The 22,457-nt window shown below is 45.0% G+C and overlaps 1 protein-coding gene across 2 annotated transcripts in view; it reads right to left on the reverse strand.

The window, feature by feature from the left end:
- Nucleotides 1–22,457, reverse strand: part of SEPTIN9 (septin 9) — a 205,117-nt gene that overhangs the window by 119,052 nt on the left and 63,608 nt on the right. The window lies entirely within an intron of this gene.

Consider the following 22,457-nt stretch of genomic DNA (forward strand, 5'->3'; position numbering starts at 1 on the left):
GAAAGGACTCCCTCGGGAGGTGGTGGACTGTCCTTCCTTGGAGGTTCTTAAGCAGGGGTTGAATGGTCATCTGCCATGAATGCATTAGCGGTGATTCCTACATTGCAGGGGGGTTGGGCTAGATGACCCTCGGGATCCTTTCCAAACATATTCTATGAGTATGTTTATGCTAAGCACTCCACATCTAGGCTAGCAGAACAAATCCTTGGTATCTTTCTTTTTACAGCTAGTGAGTGCAATCAGAGAGAGAGAGAGAGAGAGAGAGAGATGTTAATAGTTGATGTTGTGTTTAGACCTAGGACTACATCAGCTGAAGGCGCAACACCGTTTTATTTATCTATCGTCCTGCCACATTTATAAGTATCTCAGGTCAAAGTAGCATAAAGGAAACAGTCTGTTTTTATCCTTACAAGAACCCTGGGAGGTAGAGTGAGAGAGGCAGAGATGAGAAATAGCAGGGGCCAGGAAGAACCCACCTGAAAAGCAAATCAGTGGTTATCTTGTCTTAAGCTCCTTGGAAGAAAGGAGGGTATAAATATAATGAATCCAGTTACCTAAAGTAAACAGGAAGAGCAATCCTATGGAGGAAAGGGAGAGTCAGCGGTGGAGGAACCACCATATCCTAAGCCTTGCTGGACACAGCAGAAGGTGGTGGAGCTGTTTTTTCCTATTGGAGAGAAAATGATTACAGCAGCTCCAGGGATTATAGTTATTCTATCCTGTGAGGTGAACAGGAGGATTTGGGATCCATGACCCCCTATGAGCTACATGGTGGAGGTGGCAGAGGTTGCTGCCACCACAGTGAGGGGGACCTTCAGCCACAGACCCCTCCCACACCACCAGTGAAGGGGCCAGGTCCACAACAGCCAACATCCTCTCTGGGAGCTTAGGATTCTTCTTCTGCAAAAAAGGATGATGAATGAATCTCCAATAACAGCAGTAAAGACAGGTACAAGGTCCAAACAGGTACATAAGCTGCTTGTCATCATGCCATGATGCATTCGGTGGCACTTTCTGCTGGTAAGCTGATAACCCTTTCCCAGCTGGATGAATAGGTCTGTGCCATGGGTGTCTCTTTTTATTGTTTTTAAATTCATTTACTGCTATTTTCTGTGATGTTTTCAACTGTTTTCATCTGTTTTATTGCATTGCATATGGTGCCTTGAGAGGGCAATTTATTATTATTATTGATAATAACCTTTTTCATGTTTTCAACATTCTAAGAACATCTGTTAACAATTTATAAATGTCATCTAAAATCCAACTCATAATACAAAAGTGTGCCTGATTTCTCTATAGTGACACAATCTTTCCAGCACTGGTGAAACTTTCCATGTTTAACTATCTGTTTTTATCCACAGCATGACACAGAGGACTTTTTTTTTTAAATGGAACAGAACTGCTTTCTTTCTTTCTTTTTTAAGAAGAAAAGAAAGAAATCAGAATAATGCCCTCAGCAGGATTCTGTTTAATCTGAGTTAGGAAAAAGTTTGTATCTGCCATACTTTATGAGATCAAAAAGAACAATAAGGGAGCACTGCCTGCATTGAATGCTTCAAATGGTTTTTGGCTTTAAGTTTGGAACTGTTAAACCACAACATTACAGAGACCTTTGTGCACTCCAGGTCAGTTTGCAGCCAAAGTGTTTTCAAAATATGTGGACATCCTTTATACGTATCAGCAATACATGACAGCATTTAGAAGCAGACCAGTGCCTGCTTTACTGAATGAGCTCACTTGTGCATTTCAGAATCAAAGGTGTTACCAGAGATTGACAAGTGGAAGTGCTCCTTTTGCACTGCTCGTCTCACTTCCTTAGTCCAGCTGCCAGGACTTGCTCCTCCAAAAACATCACAGCTGGAGGGAGAGCTGGCTATTGTTCAATGAACAGTAGGGCTATAGCCCAGTGGAAGAGCAACACTTTGCTTGCAGAGGGTCTCACGGTCAACCCCTCCATGCAGGGCTGAGAGAGACCCCTGTCTGCAACCCTGGAGAGTTGCTGTCAGTCAGTGTAGACAATACTGAGCTAGATGGACTATTGATCTGACTCAGTATAAGGCAGCAACTTCCTGCGTTCCTTTGTACACAGTACAGCAAGCAAGCTGGCTGATCAGTGCCAACAAACTTGGCAGTGGCTCTGAAAGGAAGCTGATGTTTCCTTCTCATACAGTGCCAAAGCATCAGAGTTGCATGTACAATCCCTTTCAGAGACTTTCCCCCCGTGTGTGAGATTTTGATAAATGCTCTTGACTAGAAGAATTGAATGCAAGAAGGGAACTAAAGGTCAACTGTTCAGATATTAACCTAGGCCAAGATATTAACACCAAGGTGGTGCCACCTCTTTTTCTTCTGGTCCTGCCTTTTCCATGAACCCTTTAGTGTGAATTTTTAAGGCTCATGGTATTCCAACTGTTCATTTCATTGCCATGTACTGAGACTGAACCTCAACAAGCAACCTGAAGCTCATTCCTGAAGCAAAGGGCCAAACTACATGTCATGTTGTTCATGCTGTTTTTTGTTTTTTTGCTTAAGCAGCAGTGAGGCCACAGTCAAAAATGCATAGCTGATCCAGAGCACATTCCTGTCTCAGTTTCCTGCTGCTGCAGGAGGATGTTCAGATTCAGGCCCCACAACTGTTATTCCTTCCAAATAAAAGTGTACAGTTTTAGCATGCTGTCGCAAAAGCATAAACAATCATAGTAGGCAGTTTGGGGTCTTTATGGCTTGGCAACAGTACAGACCCAGTGCTTTTGAGGGGCACCAGTCAGCTAAACCTCAACACTTTGAAGTTCAGTTAATTTCAAAGAGCCGTAATTTCTGTACTAAACTATCCCAATGGAATCAACAGGGCTTACAAACAACAAAATTGACTGCAATGTCTCCAAGCTACTGAAAAGGTCTGTTATATTTTCTGGGTCAATACTATCCTGCAGGGCCATTCAGCAACTGCACTACTGTGATATCACTTACGGATAACATATCAAAGGTTAAGGCTACACTACACCTGATTTGTGGGAGTGAGGAGGAAAGACCATGGATAATTTACTTGGAAATCCACGCCCCCCTCTCCCCTAATTCAGCACCTTCTAAGGCTGGGCTATTCCACAGTAAGGCTTCAATGCTATCCACACTTACTTAGAAGTTAACTTCCAATAAACCATGCACAATAAAACCACACATCCAATTAATTTCCATAGTGCGGGGAGAGAGCCAGGTCAAACTTACAAAGACTTCACATTGACTAGATCATGGTGTGTGTGTGTGTGTATATATATATATATATATATATATATATATATATATATATATTTGTGAAAGACAGTTACTTGCAGTCTGCAGAAAAATAGCTTCTACAACACTGAATCTCCCAGAGATTTCATAAATAGAGAGGGAGAGGAAGTGAAGTCATCAAGAGGAAATCAAGCCTACTTTCTCTATGTTTATTTGGGAAAATGACACCCTTACTTGCAAAGCCTGGGAAACATAATGGAATAACAGGAAAATCCCACACCCTTTAGAACCAGGATTAGAGAGAGAGACTAGAGGGAAAGTCATGTGGTCATGCTTTCGCTCTTCAGCTAAGACTATGCTCTCCTTAGGGTGTGGATTTATTTATTTTTTAAAAAGTCTATTAAATCTCACTTTGTTTCACAACTGTTTATACATAAAGTTAGCAGACAACATCAAAACATCATTTGCCAGAAGGCACACAGCCTAAACAGTGAAGCATCACTTCACGGAAGACATGTGGTCTAGCCTTAGGTAGCATCTCTACAACGTTGCCTCTGGCTACCAGCTTCACATAATATCAGAGACAGGTGCTGTGGTTGCATGTATGTAAATGTGAGAGAGGAAGAGGTGTGAGTGCATGTGTATGTGAGAGACAAGTGCTGCTGTGGAAGAGGGAGTGACAGTAGTGTCAGTTTCTGAAGCTAAACTGCATCACCATTCAGTCATTTCTCCCAACCTTTGCCAAGCCATTGTCTTTCTCTTACACATGGAAAGAGGCACAGTACAATGGGAAACCTGCATGCCTTCAACAAGAGCATCATTAATGACAGCAGGTATCAGTCATCCATTGGCAGCCATTCTACAAATAGCCTGGCTGACTTCAGGGCTATATAGTTCAGGCAGGAGAGTGTTATATTTTTGAACACTGCCTCATTTGAAATGCACTTTGCTTGCCCCCTAATGACTTTAATGAACATATGGCACCGGGTGGGGTGGTTTTCTGTCCTGCTCAGCTTTTCCACATGCATGTTGGATGCAGACAGCTCTTGCTCCTTATTACCCATAAATTGGAGAGAGGCAGGCAGTAACCTTCTGCTCTTCTGTATTCAGAAATGTATTGTTCATGGATAAAACGAATGTGCCCGGGTGAGGTGAAGATGGTACATGGCAGAAACAGAAATGCAGAAACAGGCTGGTCTTGTTTCTGACATTTCCACACCAGATCCCAATTACAGAGCCTATAGGAGAAAGATTAAATGAGTCCCCCCACCCTCCTCCACCCTGTGTTGCCAAATGGTTTTCATTCTCATTTTCAGACTCTTGGAAATTTATTTCTGGGGTGGAGGGGGGTGGGAAGAGAAGGAGAAAATGAGATTTCCATACCTAACGCAAGAAGAGGCTTCTGGGGCTTTCAGGCAGCAATTCCAGCTGCTGTCCCTCCTTCCGCACACATTTTGTATCTGCACAGGCATAAATTCCTCTCCCTTCCATGTCAAGGAGCTTCTGTTTGCTACAGGCAACAGTTCACCTGCAGCTTTGTCTGCATAATGATGCCTACCAGTCACTGGGGAGCACAAGCAGGGAATGCGCTGTTGCGCTCAGGTACTGCTTGCTTGTGGGCTTCCCACAGGCATCTGACTGGCCCCTGTGAGAACAGGGTGCTAGACTAGATGGGCCTTTGGCCTGATCCAGCAGGGCTCTTCGTATGTTGTTAACATTCCTGTAAGAAGAAGCAAGCAACTGCTGCTGAGGGATGAGGAACCTGGTCCCCTTCATATGCCGTTGGACTCCAACTCCCTAATGCGATAGCCAGCATGACAGGTGTCCAAGGATGATGTGATGTTCCAACAACACCTGGAGGGCTAAAGGTTCAACACCCTTGGTTTAGAGATGTTTTCCAACTCATCACTCCTAACATGTGGTGGGCTGACCATGTTCTCCATTGGAGGGCATGTGCCAAAGCTCAGACACCAGAAGAGGCTCACTGTTGACCCCTTCAAATCATCCTGGCCCTGGTCCTCTTCTAAGTCCTGGTTCACTGGTAATGCTAAGTCAAACCATGGCTAAGCAAGAATGTGCAAGCACATGAGTATGTGCAGAAAAAATTGTGGCCGCTTCTCTCCTCCTCTAGTCTTTCAGTCAAACCGTGGGTTGTAGTCAAAGTTTGTTCTTGGCTTGCCAAACATGGTTTGTCTGTGGAAGACAAAGAACAAACCTGGGTTCAGGTGTAGCACTTGGCCAAACTGGAGCTGAGCTGCACATAGCACAGCTAGCAGGAGGAAGAGCGAAGCAGCCACTCCTGTTACTTAGCCATGGTTTGACTTTGTGTGATGTGTGAGTTGGGCTTTACACAAGCAGTGGCATAAGGAAGGAGAAGGCACACCAGCCTCCAACAGTCTTGAGCTCTCCTTCTGGGCAATGGGTACAAGCCAGGATTCAGTGAAAGAAGGCAAGTGAATGAGCAACAATGACAGTGGCAAGCAAGTGGTCCCAGTCAGGGAACTGAGGACCCCAACTGAGGGTGTCTTGTCCAAAAGCCCCCTGAAATCTGGAGGTGACACTTGAGTTGGGTCAGGTAAGCTTCTGTACTGTAAATGTACAAATGTATGGGATCAGCTTAAGGAAAGAGATTCATATCCTTTGTAAATTTCAGTATTTTCCAGGCAGGAACCTGACAGGAAAAAATGACTATGAAGTTTCCTCTTTCCTGTATTCTTTCTGATTTTTTAATGTCATTCTTTTCTCATTGCTGCACAGAGACGTCACCTAGATCAGGGTTTGGGAAGAAGGTAAATGGTAGATCTCTGGGTGATTTGTAATAGATCGGCAAGCATTTCTTATTTTTGGTGCTGGAGCTCACCATGTGAATGAGGTTATTTTTCCATATGCCACTACAGACATCCATGAAAAACGGTCTGGGGTGGCCTGGAAAATAATAATAATCACCCTCTTGCATTGTTGAGGCATTACATACAAACAACTAACCATGCAATGCAAGGTGTATTTTCCCTGAGTACAGATTTTGTTGGCAGTTACTGGATCTATACCTAATAACAAAATTTATCTGCCAGTTACATGTTGCAATATACTTGGGAGCTGGCTCAGATATTGTTCCAGGTCATATACTGAACTTTGAAATTCTGAACATGTTGGGCTATTATGCCAATATGACATCTAAGTGTGAAAATGTGTTTTCTGGCCTCTAGGGAATCATATTTGAAGTTAACAATAAAACATTCCTTTGGCTGGGCAGATCTCCAGATTGGCTCTCCTTCTGCACTAGAAGTGAAATTTAGGTGGTTTGCTTCTGCTCTTCTGATATAATGAAAAAGAAGCGTACCTGACAAATGTTAAAGGATATAAAAGATCCCAGTTGGAAGCCCCATTGCTGAGTTGGCTCAGGACCATTGAATGAAGTGCAAAAGCATTAAGAGCTTATCAGAGCACCTTCTATCAGAGATATTCTCTCTCACACACATACTTTCCTCTACCAAAGGCAGGTGGCACACACAGCACATTCATGTCCCGTTTTCTTTTGAGGGAAACATTTGCTAAATTAAAGCAAAAGAAAAGCAAGGGAGGAAATAAAAAGGAAGGGGGGATAATTAAAACCTTCCTGTTTCCTTTCTTAGCTGTGGGAGGGGAGCATGTCCCTGGGCTTCCTTTGGCATAGTGAAATATGTACTTAAGATATATAGTAAAGGGAGTTCCTGTCTAATCTATGGGAAATTGGGACTGTGTCTCTGTAATGAGGGAGAGACAGAACGGAGAGAAGCAGAGCAAAAGGCCAGGCAATCATTAAAGGGATGGAGGGATGGATCGTGGATGGATGGGGGATATGTGGTGGTGATGCAGGGGTGATGGGGAGGCAGAAGGAGGACTTATAAGAATGAAACAGGAAGCAATTGGAGAGGGGGAGTACTAAGCTGACACTACATGCAACTGGCTTCCCATCCTTAGTAATAAAACAAGCTCAAGCAAGGAGGTGGCAAGCCGTGTTCAACAAACCTGGAGCCACACTTTCAAACATTCTATCAGCCCATCTTAGCTAATGCTTTGCTTCTTGACAAAACACAGTCCTTATGAGCTCCTTGTTTGGACAAGGGTCCTCCTGGCGGGGCTTGCATGCCCAGGTTCAGTGGGGGGCTTCTTCACACTGCCTCTAACCATCTTCTTGAGTGAAAAGTGACTGTGGTGAACCTGAGTCAAGGAAACAGGCCCCTTCCCAGAGCCAGTCCTCAACACAAGGTTATTTTTATTCAAATTGTCTTGGAAATAATTCCAGAATTTAATCCAGATCAAATGATGATGATGATGATTGGGGCAGGGGATTGACTTGAGTCGATGTTGTTTATGTTTGAAGAAAGTGACAGATCTGAAAAGCACTGAAGCTGTATTGATTTGCCCCTTGGCAAAGTACTAGCTGGATTTAATCTGAGGTACTCTGAGACATACAACAGTTGGTCCCAGAGCTGCCAGACCCTGCTTTTTGGCAGTAGAGAGGCAGAGGTAGGCAACAGCTCTATATCTGTGTGGGTTTATTTAATACCCAATTTACATATTGATGTGTTATTTGCCATGCTGTAGCGAACACACACACAGTAGGACAGCTCCCATGTGCTTCAAAAGGGCTGGTGCAGGAGAACTTTGTGGATGGATTGTGGTCTTTGCCTTGACCCCTGTGCTTGACAGGTGGGCAACTCCAGCCACCTATCAAAGTTAGATTGTGGAGGGTAAGGTAAATTAAAGATCCAGTCTGCCAGGTAGATCCATTTCCCCTTCTTCGGCATACAGTGTACAGCTTTTGGTTCAGTCTTCTCGCTCAGCTAGCAACACTCAGCTAGCATCTCATAGCAACATAGGGAACTACATTATACCATGTCACACCACTGGCCCATATTGCACAACACAGGCAATGGCTCTGCAGGATTTGATCCAGGAGACATTCCAAGTCTTACCTGAAGATGCCACTTTCAGCATGCAGAACATGTGTTCAACCACTAAGTTACAGCCCCTGTAGTCTCACACTATCAACAGAAGCTATAGCATCATTTGGTTGCCTTTGTTGTCATATCCATAAATATGCAGCAACAACAACAACAACAAACAAAAACAACAGCAACAACTCCTCTTATCCCAATCAGGAAAATATGAGCAAATCCATACACAAAGTTAGTCAGGAATTCTATGTTATAATTCAGTGACCAGAATGGCCTCATTCTGCAGTTTATCCCTACAAGGCATATTTACATATACTGTATTTACTTGGCTCTATCCTCTTGTACATTTTTGTTGTTGTGAATATGCCAGACAGGGACATACGCCTGAACTATGTATTAATATTGTTGCCATATATTCATGAAGAAGCAGTTACCGCTCCGCCTTGAAATCTCATCTAACCTCAATAAGCAACTTAGCAGACACCAGCAATGCCATGCTAATTCATTTTCCTGAAGGGAGGGAAATTACTTACCGTAATCATTCCCAAGACAGCAAAGTGAAATCAGAGATCTGGTGATACTAAAAAGTTATTAAAGTTAGTGGGGAATTTGGGAAAACAGCAATGAGCTGACAAGCATGTGATGGTCTGGAAGAGATTTGTTTCCAGGGACACATAGTAATTCAGGTCTTTTAAAGGGGGTACATAGCAATGCCAAGGAAAGTCTAGAGCAGCCTCCCTCAACCCGGTGTCCTCCAAATAATTCTGAACTACAACGCTCAGCATCCCTGATCATTGGCCATGTTGGCTGGGGTTGATCAGGGTTGTAGCCCAAACCATCTGGAGGGCATCAGCTCCAGAAAGGTTGCTCTAGAACAGGCACATCCAACTCCCAAGAGACTGCGATCTACTCCCAGTATAAAAAAACTGGCAGTGATCTAACCATTGTCTTTGCCAAGAGTTGCTGAGCTTTTTTGGGGTAAGGCTGCCCAGAGTTGTTGAGCGATCAAAAGGTTGGACATGCCTGCTCTAGAACAAACACAATTAGGTATAACAGAACTGTTCAGAATGTCAGAGTCACATTGCTGGAAAGGACATGAGGACCAAGACATCTTCCTTGGATGGCCTGCCTATGCCACTCTAGACTGATGTTCATCCCACCTCTCTTTAAATGAAGGCAGGACCCGAGATTCCATAACTTCTCTGAAGAACTTCCTTCATTGCCAAGCTGTGGACGCATGTCTACATTTCAAATTTATTACTACTACTACTAATGATCCGCCCTTCATGTTAAGGTCCCAGGACAGGTTGCAACATTAAAACACAACATTAAAAAAGCTTTAAAGAATTTACAATCGCAAAAATAAGGTGGGTCCTAAAAACATATACCTCAAGTGCCAAAAGCCAGGGTAAAGATGTGCATCTTCAGCATCCTCTGGAAGCTGTATAATGAAGGTGCCAGGCACACCTCTGTGAGAAGGGGGTTCTACAGCTAAGGGCCTGGAAAGGAACTGGCAATCAGTGCAGCTGTTTTGAAACAAGGGTTATATAATATCTACATGGAACCCCAGTCAGTAATCTGGCTGCTGCATATTGGACCCATTGAAGCTTCCAAGTCCTCTTCCAAGGCAGCCCCACACAGAGCACATCACAACAATCCAATCTGGAAGTTACCACAGCATGGAGCACATGTAAACCAGTTTCAAATTGTTAGTGCAAGATCTTTTGACATTTTGGCCCATGATGTAGCTTTAAGTTCTGGTTTGCACTTTGTTCTCCAGTGTTTTGCTTTTGGCTCCTGATTTAGCCATGTTCCCTCCCTCCCATACTGACTGTGTGAACCCTGGCAGCAATGCCCATTTCAGCTTGAGATAGGAATCTATTGCACTCCAGATTCCCACCCCAAATGCTTGTCACCCTGATATCTCTGCAGCAGGTAAGTCCTTCTCTTTGTTCTTTCCCATTTTCATAGTGTCAAAAATCTACTGACACTCAGCAAATGACTCTCGTCCAGCCCCACAATAGACACTGACAAGCATTTGTTACAGCTCATAAAGGTTCAAGCACGATTTCTGCTCCTACTCTTTTATCTCACTGTCCTGCTGGCAAAGAGCCAATGGAGGAGAATACTAATGGGAAGAAGGGGATTTCTCTTAATGCTGGAGAAGCACCACCATCCCTGGAAAAGCTGGCAAGAGGAAGTCATTCAGCCCACTTAGCTGGGTTCTGATAATCAAGTGGATTTGTGGTTGCTGATTTACCTGGCACCTTCCCCAGCCCTGGGCTCAAAACGGCTCAGCAGGAAGCTTGGAGAGGAACTCTGAAGATACAGCAGCGCCTGGCTCACAGTGCTAATTAAGAAGCAAAAGAGCAACTTGATTGGCAGTTGTTAGCCATTTAGTGTTACATGTGCAGCCCCCCTCAGTTATTTTGAAACTGGAAGCTGCAAGCTTTGCTCGCTCTCTGCATGCTACTCGGATTTGATCGCTGGAGCCGAATGGCTGCTGTGCTTGTTCTGCTTTTAATGACCAGCACCAGAAAAACACCTTTGTCTGCCAAAGATGGGGCCTGTTGAAGGGTCACTCCTGTTTCCTGCACAGCTTGAGAGATTTCTAAAGCTCTTGAAGTTGTGCTTCCAGGGTTTGTTTGATTTTTTTCAAAAAATAATAATACTACTACTAAATGTCCGGGCTCTGCTTAAAAAAGGTGAGAAGCGAACCATGTCTTTAAACAGAAGAAAAGGAGGACGTATGAACTGGTCAAACCCAGCTGACCAACAGCAGGTGCCTTGCCAGGCAACTGAACAGAAGGAATAAATGAGCTGCCTTCCTAAGCACCTAAACCAGAATGTCGACCTACATCTTGGGATCCACATCCATTTTTACTTCAGAATACAAAAGGCCCATGTTGACTGAAATGAGCTCCCAAATGGAGTGGGAATGTTGTATGTTTATTTTTTAAAGAAAAAAATGCTATGGAAATGAAACATCATCCAACCATTTTCAGATGAAATTAACACAGTGCTGAAGAGCCATGGGGTTTTTAATGCTCCTGTCTGTTAGGAAGTGAGGTGTGAGAAGCAGCTCTCTCTCTCGTGGGGAGTTTTAAGCTTTTTATATGGTGTGGCTTCACGTGTTGTTGTTTTTTACAAGGTGGAGAAGGGGAAACGGTCGGAGCAGCTTTTTAGCAGATAGCAGCTTCCCAGTAGAGACTAACAACAAAAGCACAAGGTTAACTGGAGATTCCCTCTGCTGAGAACAGTGACCATGGAGGCGGTGCGGGCTTGAACACAGTCCAGGGAGGTCTTATCCAACTCTCCTGGAAAGTCTGTCCATCTACGGAAAGTGCCGTGGCTGGAAGAGCCATTAGAAGATGAGCTGGTTTATGTCTCCAGTGCCTGCCCCTGAAGATACATGGGGTTCCTGGAAGTTTTCAGCTAATGGGAGGAACAGGCACACAGGCCTGTCACTTGCATTATCTTAAAAGCCACTTGGGGCATCTGCTGACTGTTAAGACCCTGCTCTTGGCTTTCAGAGGGATCTTGCTGCAGCGAGATGGAAAGCGCAGTGGAGAATTTTATTAGGCCTGGATTTTCCTTTCCCACGGATTTTCACCAAAGCTTTTCCCCGCCCCTCTTTCCCCTCCTGTTCCGTTTTTAGTGTCACAAGGTACTCCTCAGCGTTTAAAATCATAAGATAGTTCTGCTGTGGGCAAAGGTGCTGCCAAGCACAAACACTTCTGCTGTGAAAAAAGCTATTGATTTACTCTTTGAATTATGAGCCAATGGGGGAGCAATTCAATATACACTTAGGTTTCTATAGACAGCCATCAAAAATCCTCCCTAAAGCCAATCTCTTCTGTCAAAAGCTTTCTGGATTCTCGGGGGGGGGGGGGCTTCCAGGTGGGTGAGATATCTCACACATGGAGCATTCAGATCTGGTTTTTCTATGCGGGCAATTGGCACAGAAGGCTCCATACATGCACACACTTATATCCACTTGTGCTTTTCATAACTTATACTATGGCTTCCCATCCACATCAGAGGGTGGCCCTGGGTGGCATGCTTCCACACTGTGTGTGCTCCCCCATTCTCCACTACCTTTTTCCAATTTTGGGAGGGGCTTGCACTTGCTGCTCCCCCCCCCCCGCAGGCCAGAAGTTCTCCATCCCTCATTTAAGGTTAATCACGATCTAGATTCTCAGAAATAAATGAATGTGGAATTGATGCTGCTCGCTCATACAAGCTTTCAGCACCATCTACACGACACTGTTTGACATTTTAAATCGTTATGTGTTGGGTCCTTCGCACCACTTGTTATAAAGTGCACTGCTTGTAATAAAAATGACACTGACGTTTTTCTCCTTTCACCCCTGCAACTAATCTTCCTACATTTTCAAATGCATAAATACACAGGCAGATAAATATATACACCTACAGGGGGAGGAATGGACAGTCGCCATGCCACTTTCATGCCATTTTGCTCTATGAGTTGAGTTAAAGAAGTTTCCACCAGGCGCAGAGGCTCGTGAAAGGTTAAGGGAAGAAGGACGGTTCTGCTCTCTGAAACACCACCAATGGCAGCAATGGTTAGAGGAGACTAGCTAAAGGATGAGAGACTAACATTCCTCAAGCAGCAGTAGATGCCCTTGTTAAATGGCAGATGTTTAGAGCACAGCAGCCCCCCTTTGAAGAAAGTGACCTGCTTTCCAGTACATGTGGATTACATATTACTCCATTAGCATTGCTTAACACAAACAACTAAAACAAACAGAAATCATGTGGTTGCTGGAAGCACCCAACAATGGCCCAGAATGAAACCCACAAGTTTTGTTAGCATCTCTGATCCTAAACAGAGAATTGTTTCCTATCCCTTTCCTGGCTGAAAACAAAGATTTTTGCTTAGAGAAGCATCATGCACCGGCTTTATTGTTTCATAATTTATAAGCAAATGTTTTTGTAGTAATTGCTGCTTTGTAGGGACAGACCCCTATGATGAGTCAGTGAAATGCACAGATATCAGGCCTGACAGCTGTTGGAATGGGTTGCCCCACAGTGTGGCCCAGTAGCTATTGCAAAGACTTGATGACTTCAAGTTTGTTCAGGGCCTCCACTAATGTTTCCTTATCTGGAGCATTATAGTTTCCTTAACTGGAAAACCTTTGCTGTTGTTGAGAATGTGTATATGGGTACAGCTGGATGGAAGTGCCTGGGCATCACAGTGGGCAGCTAAACCAGAACTGTGGGAGGCAGCAAAGCTAGTGCTTCCAGAATTCAGGAGCTTCTCCCATCCCACAATATTACAGTGGACACTCGGGTTGCAAACGGGTTGTGATTCGGCGTGTCTGCACATGTGCAAAGCACAATTTAGCACTTCTATGCATGCGTGACTGCTGAAACCCGGAAGTAACCTGTTCTGGTATTTCCAGGTTTCAGTGGTCCACAACCCGAAAAAACACAACCCGAAGCATCTGTAACCCGAGGTATGACTGTAGCTTAGTACTCCCCCTCAAGAGTTACACATGCTGCTTCCAAATATTTGCCCTCAGCCTCCTTCCTTCCCTGTATGTCCTCCCTCTCCCCCTACTTTCGCTGCCTTTGTAGACCTGTGGGCAGGGCCTGTCTTGATTTCCCATCAATTACACACAATTTCGATCTTGAAAATGCTATGACTGTAACTAGCGCTGCCATTACCCTGGCCAAAGGGAGTGCAGCTCAGGCAAATTCTGTATCCTCTTCTCTGGGTATGTGGTGGATGGGCTGGGGGCCGGGGGTGGGGCAGCAGGGAGGCAACACAGTGAAAAGTCAGTGTCAGTGTTGTATTGTGTGCCGACAGTGGGAGACAGATGTGTACCAATCACACATCTGTTCCACTTCAGCACAGCCATCTGGACACGTTTTAGCCCCAGATTCCTCCTTAGACACAGGGAGAAGCTTAAAATCAGGCTGTGTGTCTTGCTACAGGCTCCTTGTGTCAGCAATTCTTCCCCTGCCTTTTCTCTCCTGCTGGAATCCCTCCTTGTAATCCGCACTAATTCTCTGCCTCTTTTCCATATCTACGGGCCTCTAATCCTCTCTGCTCTTCTCCAGTGATGTGTAAACAAAGCCACTGCTGAGAGGTTAAGGGAGCATTTAAAGAGACTCCGAGGCTCAGAAGAGCAAACATTGAGCCCCCGGAAAAGGCAGGCTCAAGCCTCAGTGCACAGAGGCTGGAAAGAAGGAAGGAAGGAGCTTGGCCTGTTCCTTGCGAATTTGATCAGCTGGCACGTTTGAAGGGTGCTCGTTCTGCTTCCCAGAGAAGGGCACCTTATTGTTCTTGCTCCTGGCAGCTTACTATTTACTGCGTAACTGCTGGCACCCCTCACCCCACCCCCAGCGCTTTCCAAGGAGCACACTAGCTTGCTGCACCCCAGAGCTCTCCTTGGGGACAATGACTGGAATGATGCAGGCATCAAACCATTTCTCCTGCCAGAAATTATGTGCACACCAAAGCCCATCAGCAGTCAAATTTCCCCAAGGCTTCCCATATGCAACATGGACTGGAGGTTTCATTGAAAAGCAAAGACTGCCACCTAGTGGCATTGTGGAGTCTCAGTAGAACAAAGCAAGATTTTATTTATTTATTTTTAAATTTGTTTTGAGAATGAACAGCATTCATCCACAAACATCTTAGGAGCAACCACCATGCATATGCATCTAACTCCACTCCCTGTCCCACATCAGTCATTCAAATGCACAGTGCAGCATCAACCCCCAGAGGTCCATTGCTCATCTACACAGCAGAAAGGAACAATTTGTGAGAACGGTATAGACCCTGGTGCATGACTAGTACACACAGTGAGGAGGACTTAGGAAGAGGCAGGTGAGTCTTAAGAGGAAGGCATTCTCCTCCACTGTCTGAGACAGGATGTCCCTGAGTACCAGCCGCTGGGAATTTCAGGTGGGCAGAACGATGTTGCACTCATAATAATAATTTATTATTTATACCCTTCCCATCTGGCTGAGTTTCCCCAGCCACTCTGGGCGGCTCCCAATCGAGTGTTAAAAACAATACAGCATTAAATATTAAAAACTTCCCTAAACAGGGCTGCCTTCAGATGTCTTTTAAAAATAGGATAGTTGCTTATTTCCTTGACATCTGATGGGAGGGTGTTCCACAGGGCGATATCTTGATTGGCCACTGTGAGAACAGGATACTGGACTAGATGGGAACATTGGCCTGATCCAGAAGGCTGTCCTTATGCGGAACCTTATTGCTGAACCAGAAGTTTGTAGAGTGACCATACACACAAGGGGGGGGGAGAGGAAATATTCATTTCACTTGATTCTTTTTGTAGGCCCAGCATTCCCAAATCCTGTTCTGTTAAAGAACATGTGTGATTATAGGTCTCAGTGCCTCTTCAGCAGTGAACACTGATGGAGCAGAATTGAAAACGTAGGCCAAATTGCAGGAATAATCCCTCCAAATAAGGGATCTAGGCTGAGGGTACAGAGTAATTTGGGCTCAAAAAAGATGTAGATTATACTTTTTTAAAAAGAAAGAAAGAAAGAAAGAAACTTGCCATTTTGTTCTCTTTTCTCTTTTGAAATGATTCAAGTTTCTAGATCTCAGGCTTCTGCAGGGAAAACTTTTAAATGTGCTGACAGAGTCTGATGAAGAACCAAGTGGGGCATAGATTCTAGGGGATCAGAAGGAGGCCTGCGCTGATGGCTCCAAGGAAGTATTTCAGCCACCCAGAAATGAGCAACATCATCAAGTCCCATAGTGCTAAAGGAGCATCTTGGGTACCGTGGTGGCAGCTGAACACAGAGGAACAAGCAATATGTGTAGAATAACAAGGAAAATGCGAGAACATGGACTAAGGCACTCAAGGCCACTGCAAGGAGCAAGCACACGTGACAGCAGATGGCTCTGGGACAATGGGGAAGCAGGCCAGCCCCTGCACAATTCATTCAAGTGTCACTGATGTGTGGCTTGAAGCAAACTGAATGCACTGAAGCAACACATCATCATCATCATCGCCTTTGGGGGGACAATGATGAGAGCATAAACAGACTTACAGCACAGTCGTAGGCATGTTTACTTGGAAATAAGTCTCACAGTGTTCAGTAGGGCCCGCTCCCAGGTTAAGTGTGTATATGCAGTGTCTTACAGCATACATAGCACATCAAGTGTTCAAAGGGCTTTACATTCCTTTAATATTAAAAAGATACCATATTTTAATCAGTGATCCCTCCCCTTTTTAAAGGAAAAAAGTGTGAGTATTCACCATGAAGTTGTTACAGTAAGTGCCACACTTATAAATTTTGAAAAAAGGGGTGGTGAATTGTGTGCCCTTGAGTACCCCCAGAAAATAGAACTGATTTTAATCTGTTTTTATTATGGGTCCTATCAGCGTAAGCCCTGTGCAATGACTTTTGCTTGTGCAATGGGGCTTTCCCTCCTCTCCTCCCACTGTGTGCCCTCTGGAATTAGCTCAGGGGAGTCAGAAGAACCATTGGAACAGTGGGGGGGGGGAGTAGGGGTTGTTCCATCTGGCAAACTGGAAGGGGTGCCTGAGCACTATGCTGAATTCTGCCATATATGTTTGTAAATCACCTCGACAAACATGTAAAAGGTAATCCATAAAGTAATAAAATGAACAACAACAAGAAGTAAGCCTGCATTGTTAACTCCATGTCAGATATGAAACACTGGGGCTCACAGAACAGTTACAGTATTCCCTAATCTATCTATTCCCAGAAAAAGAAAAAGAAACTTTTAAAAAGAATCCCTGAGATACTTTTAACTCCTCTTGCTAGTGAGAGAGTAGCAGTTGAAAAGAATGTATATTGGCTGCAGAATGGTACTTCACTGTCCTTCCTAAAGTGGTTTCTGCTATGATGAATAAAGTTGTCAACTCATCACCTCTTCATTAAAAGCACAAGTGTTAATAATCAATGGAAACAGCCACCATTGTGATTGTCATCAGAAAACTGGGGAGAGGCGTGAGGAAGGTTAAAGCAGCCAGCTTTGCTAGAAGAAGGCAAAGCAGGCAGCAAAAATAGCCACAACCACCCTAGCCTTAGAAGCCTATTCAAAAATTGTATTTTGGTGTTGGCTTCTCCTGACTCAGCAGCAATCTCTGTACTCTTTGATCAGGGTTCCTTTCCTACTCTCCTGTTGCTTTGGACAAAGATTTATTGCTCTGAGACTGAGTCCAGCATGAAGGGTCCACTTAACCCAAGGAAGACCCATTCATTATCAAAATAGAATCAATCACCTAATGATCTGTGGTAGGGACTGCTAATCTCTCTTGAGCCTCAGATGCTTTCTCCATTTCTTTTGGTTTATACCATAAAGCTTGTGGCCCTCCAGATATTGTTGGACTTCCGTCCACATCAGCCCCAGCAAACATGGACAGTGGTCTGGGATGCTGGTAGCCATGATCCAACAACATCTGAAGGACCTCAAGTTTCCCATCCCTGATCTATTATATAAACCCCCAAAATGGAAAAAAAAGTGTCTGAGGGTCCAGGGGAGCCCTCAGCAACAATTTAGAAACTCAGAACACAAAGACTGTAGATGTGTCACCAGACCCAAAAGCCTGAACAGTAATCACTGACTCATAAATTTCCCCTGTGGGGGAAAGGGGACAAATCCATCCCTGTTTTCTATCAAATTTAGGACATGGAGAAGCCTCAGTAAGAACATCACATTATATGGCTTGTGGGAATTGTTTTCAGCCAAGCAGGGGAAGCATTTTAAGATCAAGAGATACAGGATGTATACATTGAAACAGCTGTTGCTGCAAAGTCTTTCCACCCGCTTCATGATGAAGAGGCAAACCTGCCCCCCCCCCCCGGCTTTGCAATCTAATTGACAGATGGACTGGCCAGTGATTCCAGAGCTGGCTGACTGGTCCATCTTGGCACTCTCAATGCTTCCGGTAGGCTGCTTAACTTAAAAAAAAAAAGGTTCTGCATATAATTTCCACCCCTCCCTTTAAAAGAAAAGAAAGCAAAACCACTATTAAGCCAGTTGCAAACTATCGGCACCCTGCTCTGCGGCTTCTGCACAGCTGACAATTAGAAATAGTTTTCTCTGAGCTTGACATATGGGAAGGGAACTGAAGCATTCAGTAAGAATTTGGAGAGTGGCACCACTCCCAGAGTGGCTCCATCACACACACAAAAATGTGTGTTTGTATATAGCTCCATAAAGAATATACTATCTGAGAATCGGGGCAGGGGACCTCAAGGAGGCAGAGATAGTGTGTGCTCCTTATAAGTGAAGACAAAGCCTTGTCTGTTGGATGTATCTGAAACACACTGTGCTTTGTCCATGGACCAGTAGAGTCCCAGGGATTTTAAGGATTTTGCCAAAGGTGCAGGAGTCAACACACTGGAAGAGGCAAAAGTGACTCTGTGACCCTTGCATTATTCATAATACGGAGAAACATGAAGCACTGGAGCTTTCCCAATGAAGAAAACAACTAGAGGATGCACTTCCAGGCAAGCATCTAGGGGCCTGTTCAAACATTACTTTGTCCTCTGGATTCTCCCTGGGGTGAGAATCACAGTACACAGCCCAACTATGGAATTCACTACAATAAGGTATGGTGATGGCCACCAACTCAGATGGCTTTCAAAGCCATCCATAGAGGATCAAGCTATCCATCGCTACTGGTCATGATGGCTCTATGTCACCTCTGAATCTGCGTTGCTGGGGAACAGCAGCAATGGGAGAGACCTGTTGCTCGCATTTGCTGCTTTTGGGTTTCCCATAGGCATCTGGTTGGTCACTGTGGGAAACAGGAGGTTGGACCAGACTGGCTTTTCATCTCCTCCATCTGGCCTTATCAGAAGTAGGCTGAGGTCATGCATGCATCCTAGGGTGGCCAGGGGTCCTATTTTACAGAGGGTTATCACATTATTATTATTATTGTTGTTGTTGTTGTTGTTTTTCTGGAGCTACACAAGGGTACACTTAACCAGCACCTTCCCCTCAAATGTTAACAGTGTGGTGCTTACTGTAATAATTTCAAGGTGAGTACTGGCACCTTTTTTCTGGAAAAAAAGCACTGGGAGTGTATGTGTGGAGTGGAGGAAGTAGCCTAGAGGCCAAGGTCTAGATACGTATCCTCTCCCCAAGTAGGGTTCAACTAATAACCAAACAGATCCATAGGGCAGAGGATTCGAGTCACACATTTTGATTTGGAGCCAGTTCACAGACTTTCACCATGGCAGGAATGCTGGGAATCAGATCAGGCTCAGATCAGGTCTTGAAAAGCACACAAGCTTCTTAGCCATGCCATGGCTGGCTTAACCCTCTCCCCTGCACTATTCAACACCACACATACAACACACTCCTGGAATAACACCTCTCTCTCTTGCTCCAGTACATCCTGCCGGCTCCAAAGGGCCCCACAGCACGAAAGCAGTGAATCATTTAGTGCATGTGCCACGTATATGAGCTGGGAAGAGAGAGAAGCTCCTTTTGCCTCTTCCCAGCCCCCCAGGAAGTGTTAAGAGTTCCACATAATATGCCGCACCCCTCCATGAGCACACGCTCCTCCCCACCTCCAGGAGCTGGCACTGGCTCTTAACAGCACACAATAGGCTTTCTGGCCTGTTAAAGGGTGATTTCCGCAGCACGCTCCCCTCCTCCGGGCTGATTCAGTCCTGGAAAGAAAAGCATCTGAAACTAATAAAAGCCCATGGATGCCTTTCCTGCGAGTGGGAGCATTACTCACTGCCACTGAGCACTAGAAAGCAAGGCAACAGGCAGCCAAGGAGTCGGGTGGTGAGGACAGGGCTGGGGGGAGATGAGGCAGCTGCTCCTAGAGAATTGGCTCAGAGGGTTGGGGGCCCAAGGCAGCAGAGAAAAGGAAGCAGGCAGCCTTTGGGTGGGAGAGTCAAAGCCCCCTCCAGCAAACAAGAGGACGTTAGGGGCCCGAGGTGTGGAGAAGCAAAGGCCAAGAAAACCGGGAGGTTGACTTAAAAATCATGAGGTTTTATAAATAGTAACAACACTCACTTTTGTGGAAACAACCCTTCTCCTGCCTTGCCTTCAATTTGGCTAGTATGACAGCAAAAGAGCAGGGAGGGGAAATAGGACAGTTTAAAATGCCTTCACTAGGGGTGGGTAACCTGGGGTCCCAAGGGTCAGATCCAGCCCTCCAGGCATCTGGCCCTTGGGACTATCCCCAGGTCATGCCTCATCCCCAAGCCACACCTCTTCCACCAGCCCTGCTCTCTGCTTTTGCCTGGCTAGGATGTCTCTTTGGACCATGAGAAGACTTCTCACTTGCCTGGATGCAGGAAGGAGAGATGTATGTTGCATTTCTCTGTGTTGGAACTGTTGGCTTTTGCATGGCTGGAATGTAGCCTCCTACTGTACAAGGGTAAGAGTCATTTAGCCATTGATCCACCCACTTTTTGCCTCTGGCAACACCCATTATGGACACACAGTCTCTGGAAGGTTTATTTTATTTCATAGATCCATAGAGTTAGAAGGGATTCCAAGGGTCATCTAGTCCAATCTGCTACAATGCAGGAATATTTTGCCCACCGTGGGGCTTGAATCCACAGCTCACCAACTGAGCTATCTCTTCAGCCCATGGGAAAACACAGCCCTTGGACTGAAATAGGGTCACCACCCTAGACCTACACAAATAGGACCCAGACAGTGAGACACAGTTCAATCTGACCCCATTTTCTATTTTCCAAAGGAGTTTGGGTTATTTTAAGGGGGTTCCCTCCTTCACCTGGTCTGTTGCCCTCTTATTATTATATAGCCTATCCCCTGGGGTTTAGCCCTTGATACTTCAAGCATGGAGCCCTGTACCTGAATGTAAGCTAATGACCTGTTTTAGTCCATAGCACATGATGGAACTGCCTTGGTGAGGTCTGGGTCTGGCCTGGGTGTCTGAGTATTCCATGCAGGCTGCCTTGAGCTCCTGGCAGGAAAGGTGAGAGATAAATGCAATCAACTAATTTACTAATTCACAAAGGTTATTACATCTGTTCTCATGGTAAACCTATATGCTAAATCACTTGGCAGGATTCCAGGGTGGCCATTCAGTGTCCCACCCCTAAACAGCATTTCTGGGGACTTAAAATGCAAGTGGCACCCCAGAATTAAATGGAGAGTCCCCTAGAACCTTAGAAAAGAGCAGGAAGGGCTGTGTTGGTATGGGGGAACCCAAACGGGGACGTGTCAAAGGTGCATTAGCAAACCTGCATAGCTGTAGATGATGGAGAGCTGCTTGCGATACTTTCAGCGGATACCATATAACAGGGCTCTTAAATAGAAAACCTGGTTTTCATTTTTATTTTTATTTTTTTCACAGAGACTTGTCTCACATCAGAAGTCAGGCCAGTGATTTCCCGTTTTCTCTGCCCTTCCCCCAGATGCCTCTGAGGCAGAACAATAATTGCAAACATATTTATGGCTGGAATGGTAACTGAGAGCGCTGCCTGGATCCACTCTCCTCCCCATCTAATCATGTTTCACTTAGTTAACATGATATGGGCTTTTTCGAGCCTGCTGCCAACATTGCAGATGTACTGCAGTTGGAGAGGGAAAAGGGGGGGAGAGCACTGCTTGAGACACTGGAAATGCCTCACTGCTCCCTCCTTCTGCCTCCCCTCTCTCTCACATGCAGGATGCATGTCAAGGGCTTCAGTGGAAGCACAAGGAAATTCCAAGACTGGGAATTGCCTCAAACTCATTGTGGGGAAACAAAGGAAAAATGACAAGCTGATAGGAGATACACACAGGAATAATTGTCAGCATCCAGCTGTCATTCTTAAATTCTTGCATGCTCAAGGAGACTGAAGAGACAAGGCTTCCTGTTCAAAACAGGAGAGTTGCTCTCAGAGTTGGGAGGTTGAGATTTCATGCCCTCTGGCACAATTGGTCCTGTATGCACGTGTGCATAAATTTACAGGTATGGAAATTTACATAATCTGGGTAGGCTATTCAGGTTGCAGAATCCAGTATTTCTGGGAGCAGAATCTGCATCAGGCTGTTATTACAGAGTTTCTATTTCTTTTACATGCACATAGCTCCATAGGACAATAGAGGTCTGTGTTCCTCTCACATGTTTATAAAGCTGTCAGTTGGAGCTTCCTGCAGATCATGTTTAGCTACTGCCCACGTTTAGCTACATTACAGATCACCTTTTATTCCTCAGCTCAATTCAAACATTTGTTTCCTTCCATCAGGACTTGGGAGGAATTCAACGTAGTGCTAAGGAGATAGCTCCATCAGCACACACATTTCTGCTTGGCTGATGGAACAAT

This window comes from Podarcis raffonei, chromosome 2 (assembly GCF_027172205.1).
Source record: "Podarcis raffonei isolate rPodRaf1 chromosome 2, rPodRaf1.pri, whole genome shotgun sequence".
In the NCBI taxonomy this organism is placed as follows: Eukaryota; Metazoa; Chordata; class Lepidosauria; order Squamata; family Lacertidae; genus Podarcis; species Podarcis raffonei.